Here is a 10,000-nt window from a genome sequence, read left to right as displayed (position 1 = left end):
TGGATCGCGGAAGCACGTAACCACTGCGCTGGACAAAATCGACACAAGTGCCGAGGAAGCGCGGACAGGACGCATGCTGGGACTGCGAGAAACCGTGTTCTTCTGCTCGCGCTGGGCATAACGAAATAGGACACCTCTATTATTTAACGAATTTTTCTCTTTATTCTGTCTTTAAAGACAGAATTTTTTTTCTCTTTAACTCTATTTTCTCTTTTTCATACCTTAGTCGCTCGGACATAAGAGTTGATGCTCAGTTAGTACGAGTAAACACAAAAGTGAATACAAGTCACCAACCTCCACTAAGGGAAGGCTCGCCACATAAGGGCCATTCGGTCTAGGACACCGACCCGTGGCAATGCTGTGTAGAGAATAATTCGATACGAAGCACGGTACGAAACAGTCAAGACCGAAGTCTCGAGGCGCCCATGACTGCTTCTCGACCGAGATCGTAGAATAGCCACATGACGCGCGCTGCACCGACCGACTCGACCGAACCGTCGACTCTCTTATAGATACCGAACGGCCGGCCGGACGCCGGCGCCGCGCGGTCAATAGCACGCGCGCTTATGGCCGCAAACCGCCGCGGCAACAGACCTCCCGGCGGGGCTGTTGGAACTTAGAGCGAAAAAAGTATAAAAATTTTTTCACAAAATATAATAAATTTAACATTTCTATATTATTTTACACAAAATAACCAACTTTTCATAATTCACCGAACTTTGAAAATTTTTCGTAAGTATTTTTCTAAGTCCCACAAATAAGAGGAAAATTTTTAAGTATCGGTCCTAGACGATTTTCGACGTGATATCACTGTAATATAGACGATTTCTAGCAATATATATCATAACACCAAACTCGCTACAATTATTATTTATCGAGTTATTAGCAAATAATGGACGGATGTGCTACTCCGTCGACAAAACTCTGGAAATTTTTCTAAGTCCCACCGCTAAGAGGAAACTTTTTCCGTATCGGTCCTAGACGATTTTCGACGTGATATCACTGTAATATAGACGGTTTCTAACAATATATATCATAACACCAAACTCGCTACAATTATTATTTATCGAGTTATTAGCAAATAATGGACGGATGTGCTACTCCGTAAGACGTTCGACGAAAATTTTTCTAAGTCCCACCGCCAAGAGGAAACTTTTTCCCTATCGGTCCTAGACGATTTTCGACGTGATATCACTGTAATATAGACGGTTTCTAACAATATATATCATAACACCAAACTCGCTACAATTATTATTCATCGAGTTATTAGCAAATAATGGACGGATGTGCTACTCCGTCGACAAAACTCTGGAAATTTTTCTAAGTCCCACCGCTAAGAGGAAACTTTTTCCGTATCGGTCCTAGACGATTTTCGACGTGATATCACTGTAATATAGACGGTTTCTAACAATATATATCATAACACCAAACTCGCTACAATTATTATTTATCGAGTTATTAGCAAATAATGGACGGATGTGCTACTCCGTCGGACGTTCGACGAAAATTTTTCTAAGTCCCACCGCCAAGAGGAAACTTTTTCCCTATCGGTCCTAGACGATTTTCGACGTGATATCACTGTAATATAGACGGTTTCTAACAATATATATCATAACACCAAACTCGCTACAATTATTATTCATCGAGTTATTAGCAAATAATGGACGGATGTGCTACTCCGTCGACAAAACTCTGGAAATTTTTCTAAGTCCCACCGCTAAGAGGAAACTTTTTCCGTATCGGTCCTAGACGATTTTCGACGTGATATCACTGTAATATAGACGGTTTCTAACAATATATATCATAACACCAAACTCGCTACAATTATTATTTATCGAGTTATTAGCAAATAATGGACGGATGTGCTACTCCGTCGGACGTTCGACGAAAATTTTTCTAAGTCCCACCGCCAAGAGGAAACTTTTTCCCTATCGGTCCTAGACGATTTTCGACGTGATATCACTGTAATATAGACGGTTTCTAACAATGTATATCATAACACCAAACTCGCTACAATTATTATTTATCGAGTTATTAGCAAATAATGGACGGATGTGCTACTCCGTCGACAAAACTCTGGAAATTTTTCTAAGTCCCACCGCTAAGAGGAAACTTTTTCCGTATCGGTCCTAGACGATTTTCGACGTGATATCACTGTAATATAGACGGTTTCTAACAATATATATCATAACACCAAACTCGCTACAATTATTATTTATCGAGTTACTAGCAAATAATGGACGGATGTGCTACTCCGTCGGACGTTCGACGAAAATTTTTCTAAGTCCCACCGCCAAGAGGAAACTTTTTCCCTATCGGTCCTAGACGATTTTCGACGTGATATCACTGTAATATAGACGGTTTCTAACAATATATATCATAACACCAAACTCGCTACAATTATTATTCATCGAGTTATTAGCAAATAATGGACGGATGTGCTACTCCGTCGACAAAACTCTGGAAATTTTTCTAAGTCCCACCGCTAAGAGGAAACTTTTTCCGTATCGGTCCTAGACGATTTTCGACGTGATATCACTGTAATATAGACGGTTTCTAACAATATATATCATAACACCAAACTCGCTACAATTATTATTTATCGAGTTATTAGCAAATAATGGACGGATGTGCTACTCCGTCGGACGTTCGACGAAAATTTTTCTAAGTCCCACCGCCAAGAGGAAACTTTTTCCCTATCGGTCCTAGACGATTTTCGACGTGATATCACTGTAATATAGACGGTTTCTAACAATATATATCATAACACCAAACTCGCTACAATTATTATTTATCGAGTTATTAGCAAATAATGGACGGATGTGCTACTCCGTCGACAAAACTCTGGAAATTTTTCTAAGTCCCACCGCTAAGAGGAAACTTTTTCCGTATCGGTCCTAGACGATTTTCGACGTGATATCACTGTAATATAGACGGTTTCTAACAATATATATCATAACACCAAACTCGCTACAATTATTATTTATCGAGTTATTAGCAAATAATGGACGGATGTGCTACTCCGTCGGACGTTCGACGAAAATTTTTCTAAGTCCCACCGCCAAGAGGAAACTTTTTCCCTATCGGTCCTAGACGATTTTCGACGTGATATCACTGTAATATAGACGGTTTCTAACAATATATATCATAACACCAAACTCGCTACAATTATTATTTATCGAGTTATTAGCAAATAATGGACGGATGTGCTACTCCGTCGACAAAACTCTGGAAATTTTTCTAAGTCCCACCGCTAAGAGGAAACTTTTTCCCTATCGGTCCTAGACGATTTTCGACGTGATATCACTGTAATATAGACGGTTTCTAACAATATATATCATAACACCAAACTCGCTACAATTATTATTTATCGAGTTATTAGCAAATAATGGACGGATGTGCTACTCCGTCGGACGTTCGACGAAAATTTTTCTAAGTCCCACCGCCAAGAGGAAACTTTTTCCCTATCGGTCCTAGACGATTTTCGACGTGATATCACTGTAATATAGACGGTTTCTAACAATATATATCATAACACCAAACTCGCTACAATTATTATTTATCGAGTTATTAGCAAATAATGGACGGATGTGCTACTCCGTCGACAAAACTCTGGAAATTTTTCTAAGTCCCACCGCTAAGAGGAAACTTTTTCCGTATCGGTCCTAGACGATTTTCGACGTGATATCACTGTAATATAGACGGTTTCTAACAATATATATCATAACACCAAACTCGCTACAATTATTATTTATCGAGTTATTAGCAAATAATGGACGGATGTGCTACTCCGTCGGACGTTCGACGAAAATTTTTCTAAGTCCCACCGCCAAGAGGAAACTTTTTCCCTATCGGTCCTAGACGATTTTCGACGTGATATCACTGTAATATAGACGGTTTCTAACAATATATATCATAACACCAAACTCGCTACAATTATTATTTATCGAGTTATTAGCAAATAATGGACGGATGTGCTACTCCGTCGACAAAACTCTGGAAATTTTTCTAAGTCCCACCGCTAAGAGGAAACTTTTTCCGTATCGGTCCTAGACGATTTTCGACGTGATATCACTGTAATATAGACGGTTTCTAACAATATATATCATAACACCAAACTCGCTACAATTATTATTTATCGAGTTATTAGCAAATAATGGACGGATGTGCTACTCCGTCGGACGTTCGACGAAAATTTTTCTAAGTCCCACCGCCAAGAGGAAACTTTTTCCCTATCGGTCCTAGACGATTTTCGACGTGATATCACTGTAATATAGACGGTTTCTAACAATATATATCATAACACCAAACTCGCTACAATTATTATTTATCGAGTTATTAGCAAATAATGGACGGATGTGCTACTCCGTCGACAAAACTCTGGAAATTTTTCTAAGTCCCACCGCTAAGAGGAAACTTTTTCCGTATCGGTCCTAGACGATTTTCGACGTGATATCACTGTAATATAGACGGTTTCTAACAATATATATCATAACACCAAACTCGCTACAATTATTATTTATCGAGTTATTAGCAAATAATGGACGGATGTGCTACTCCGTCGACAAAACTCTGGAAATTTTTCTAAGTCCCACCGCTAAGAGGAAACTTTTTCCGTATCGGTCCTAGACGATTTTCGACGTGATATCACTGTAATATAGACGGTTTCTAACAATATATATCATAACACCAAACTCGCTACAATTATTATTTATCGAGTTATTAGCAAATAATGGACGGATGTGCTACTCCGTAAGACGTTCGACGAAAATTTTTCTAAGTCCCACCGCCAAGAGGAAACTTTTTCCCTATCGGTCCTAGACGATTTTCGACGTGATATCACTGTAATATAGACGGTTTCTAACAATATATATCATAACACCAAACTCGCTACAATTATTATTCATCGAGTTATTAGCAAATAATGGACGGATGTGCTACTCCGTCGACAAAACTCTGGAAATTTTTCTAAGTCCCACCGCTAAGAGGAAACTTTTTCCGTATCGGTCCTAGACGATTTTCGACGTGATATCACTGTAATATAGACGGTTTCTAACAATATATATCATAACACCAAACTCGCTACAATTATTATTTATCGAGTTATTAGCAAATAATGGACGGATGTGCTACTCCGTCGGACGTTCGACGAAAATTTTTCTAAGTCCCACCGCCAAGAGGAAACTTTTTCCCTATCGGTCCTAGACGATTTTCGACGTGATATCACTGTAATATAGACGGTTTCTAACAATATATATCATAACACCAAACTCGCTACAATTATTATTTATCGAGTTATTAGCAAATAATGGACGGATGTGCTACTCCGTCGACAAAACTCTGGAAATTTTTCTAAGTCCCACCGCTAAGAGGAAACTTTTTCCGTATCGGTCCTAGACGATTTTCGACGTGATATCACTGTAATATAGACGGTTTCTAACAATATATATCATAACACCAAACTCGCTACAATTATTATTTATCGAGTTATTAGCAAATAATGGACGGATGTGCTACTCCGTCGACAAAACTCTGGAAATTTTTCTAAGTCCCACCGCTAAGAGGAAACTTTTTCCGTATCGGTCCTAGACGATTTTCGACGTGATATCACTGTAATATAGACGGTTTCTAACAATATATATCATAACACCAAACTCGCTACAATTATTATTTATCGAGTTATTAGCAAATAATGGACGGATGTGCTACTCCGTCGACAAAACTCTGGAAATTTTTCTAAGTCCCACCGCTAAGAGGAAACTTTTTCCGTATCGGTCCTAGACGATTTTCGACGTGATATCACTGTAATATAGACGGTTTCTAACAATATATATCATAACACCAAACTCGCTACAATTATTATTTATCGAGTTATTAGCAAATAATGGACGGATGTGCTACTCCGTCGGACGTTCGACGAAAATTTTTCTAAGTCCCACCGCTAAGAGGAAACTTTTTCCGTATCGGTCCTAGACGATTTTCGACGTGATATCACTGTACTATAGACGGTTTCTAACAATATATATCATAACACCAAACTCGCTACAATTATTATTTATCGAGTTATTAGCAAATAATGGACGGATGTGCTACTCCGTCGACAAAACTCTGGAAATTTTTCTAAGTCCCACCGCTAAGAGGAAACTTTTTCCGTATCGGTCCTAGACGATTTTCGACGTGATATCACTGTAATATAGACGGTTTCTAACAATATATATCATAACACCAAACTCGCTACAATTATTATTTATCGAGTTATTAGCAAATAATGGACGGATGTGCTACTCCGTCGACAAAACTCTGGAAATTTTTCTAAGTCCCACCGCTAAGAGGAAACTTTTTCCGTATCGGTCCTAGACGATTTTCGACGTGATATCACTGTAATATAGACGGACTGTAATATAGACGGTTTCTAACAATATATATCATAACACCAAACTCGCTACAATTATTATTTATCGAGTTATTAGCAAATAATGGACGGATGTGCTACTCCGTCGGACGTTCGACGAAAATTTTTCTAAGTCCCACCGCTAAGAGGAAACTTTTTCCGTATCGGTCCTAGACGATTTTCGACGTGATATCACTGTAATATAGACGGTTTCTAACAATATATATCATAACACCAAACTCGCTACAATTATTATTTATCGAGTTATTAGCAAATAATGGACGGATGTGCTATTCCGTCGGACGTTCGACGAAAATTTTTCTAAGTCCCACCGCTAAGAGGAAACTTTTTCCGTATCGGTCCTAGACGATTTTCGACGTGATATCACTGTAATATAGACGGTTTCTAACAATATATATCATAACACCAAACTCGCTACAATTATTATTTATCGAGTTATTAGCAAATAATGGACGGATGTGCTACTCCGTCGACAAAACTCTGGAAATTTTTCTAAGTCCCACCGCTAAGAGGAAACTTTTTCCGTATCGGTCCTAGACGATTTTCGACGTGATATCACTGTAATATAGACGGTTTCTAACAATATATATCATAACACCAAACTCGCTACAATTATTATTTATCGAGTTATTAGCAAATAATGGACGGATGTGCTACTCCGTCGACAAAACTCTGGAAATTTTTCTAAGTCCCACCGCTAAGAGGAAACTTTTTCCGTATCGGTCCTAGACGATTTTCGACGTGATATCACTGTAATATAGACGGTTTCTAACAATATATATCATAACACCAAACTCGCTACAATTATTATTTATCGAGTTATTAGCAAATAATGGACGGATGTGCTACTCCGTCGACAAAACTCTGGAAATTTTTCTAAGTCCCACCGCTAAGAGGAAACTTTTTCCGTATCGGTCCTAGACGATTTTCGACGTGATATCACTGTAATATAGACGGTTTCTAACAATATATATCATAACACCAAACTCGCTACAATTATTATTTATCGAGTTATTAGCAAATAATGGACGGATGTGCTACTCCGTCGGACGTTCGACGAAAATTTTTCTAAGTCCCACCGCTAAGAGGAAACTTTTTCCGTATCGGTCCTAGACGATTTTCGACGTGATATCACTGTAATATAGACGGTTTCTAACAATATATATCATAACACCAAACTCGCTACAATTATTATTTATCGAGTTATTAGCAAATAATGGACGGATGTGCTACTCCGTCGGACGTTCGACGAAAATTTTTCTAAGTCCCACCGCTAAGAGGAAACTTTTTCCGTATCGGTCCTAGACGATTTTCGACGTGATATCACTGTAATATAGACGGTTTCTAACAATATATATCATAACACCAAACTCGCTACAATTATTATTTATCGAGTTATTAGCAAATAATGGACGGATGTGCTACTCCGTCGGACGTTCGACGAAAATTTTTCTAAGTCCCACCGCTAAGAGGAAACTTTTTCCGTATCGGTCCTAGACGATTTTCGACGTGATATCACTGTAATATAGACGGTTTCTAACAATATATATCATAACACCAAACTCGCTACAATTATTATTTATCGAGTTATTAGCAAATAATGGACGGATGTGCTACTTCGTCGGACGTTCGACGAAAATTTTTCTAAGTCCCACCGCCAAGAGGAAACTTTTTCCCTATCGGTCCTAGACGATTTTCGACGTGATATCACTGTAATATAGACGGTTTCTAACAATATATATCATAACACCAAACTCGCTACAATTATTATTTATCGAGTTATTAGCAAATAATGGACGGATGTGCTACTCCGTCGACAAAACTCTGGAAATTTTTCTAAGTCCCACCGCTAAGAGGAAACTTTTTCCGTATCGGTCCTAGACGATTTTCGACGTGATATCACTGTAATATAGACGGTTTCTAACAATATATATCATAACACCAAACTCGCTACAATTATTATTTATCGAGTTATTAGCAAATAATGGACGGATGTGCTACTCCGTCGACAAAACTCTGGAAATTTTTCTAAGTCCCACCGCTAAGAGGAAACTTTTTCCGTATCGGTCCTAGACGATTTTCGACGTGATATCACTGTAATATAGACGGTTTCTAACAATATATATCATAACACCAAACTCGCTACAATTATTATTTATCGAGTTATTAGCAAATAATGGACGGATGTGCTACTCCGTCGGACGTTCGACGAAAATTTTTCTAAGTCCCACCGCTAAGAGGAAACTTTTTCCGTATCGGTCCTAGACGATTTTCGACGTGATATCACTGTAATATAGACGGTTTCTAACAATATATATCATAACACCAAACTCGCTACAATTTATTTATCGAGTTATTAGCAAATAATGGACGGATGTGCTACTCCGTCGGACGTTCGACGAAAATTTTTCTAAGTCCACCGCTAAGAGGAAACTTTTTCCGTATCGGTCCTAGACGATTTTCGACGTGATATCACTGTAATATAGACGGTTTCTAACAATATATATCATAACACCAAACTCGCTACAATTATTATTTATCGAGTTATTAGCAAATAATGGACGGATGTGCTACTCCGTCGGACGTTCGACGAAAATTTTTCTAAGTCCCACCGCTAAGAGGAAACTTTTTCCGTATCGGTCCTAGACGATTTTCGACGTGATATCACTGTAATATAGACGGTTTCTAACAATATATATCATAACACCAAACTCGCTACAATGTATTATTTATCGAGTTATTAGCAAATAATGGACGGATGTGCTACTCCGTCGACAAAACTCTGGAAATTTTTCTAAGTCCCACCGCTAAGAGGAAACTTTTTCCGTATCGGTCCTAGACGATTTTCGACGTGATATCACTGTAATATAGACGGTTTCTAACAATATATATCATAACACCAAACTCGCTACAATTATTATTTATCGAGTTATTAGCAAATAATGGACGGATGTGCTATTCCGTCGGACGTTCGACGAAAATTTTTCTAAGTCCCACCGCTAAGAGGAAACTTTTTCCGTATCGGTCCTAGACGATTTTCGACGTGATATCACTGTAATATAGACGGTTTCTAACAATATATATCATAACACCAAACTCGCTACAATTATTATTTATCGAGTTATTAGCAAATAATGGACTTGAGTAGGGTGACACCCGGCCGTACTACATTCTGTTCTACAAATTGCACGGGTAAACGGCGGTTGGAAATGATGCTCCGTATTGTTAGTTAGTGTATCCCCGAAGGTCTATGCGTACCGCAGCGTTGGATTGACGAGGTTCCCTCTGTCTCTATCTTTTTTTTTCTCTACGATAGCATGTATCGCGTTGACAAACGACTAGGAAGCGTGTTTCCCGAGTTATTAGCGATCCGAGTGACACCCGGCCGTACTACATTCTGTTCTACAAATTGCACGGGTAAACGGCGGTTGGAAATGATGCTCCGTATTGTTAGTTAGTGTATCCCCGAAGGTCTATGCGTACCGCAGCGTTGGATTGACGAGATTCCTTCTGTCTCTATCTTTTTTTTTCTCTACGATAGCATGTATCGCGATGACAAACGACTAGGAAGCGTGTTTACCGAGTTAT

Source organism: Halictus rubicundus, unplaced genomic scaffold (genome assembly GCF_050948215.1).
Source record: "Halictus rubicundus isolate RS-2024b unplaced genomic scaffold, iyHalRubi1_principal scaffold0390, whole genome shotgun sequence".
In the NCBI taxonomy this organism is placed as follows: Eukaryota; Metazoa; Arthropoda; class Insecta; order Hymenoptera; family Halictidae; genus Halictus; species Halictus rubicundus.
This window is presented reverse-complemented; position numbering follows the sequence as displayed.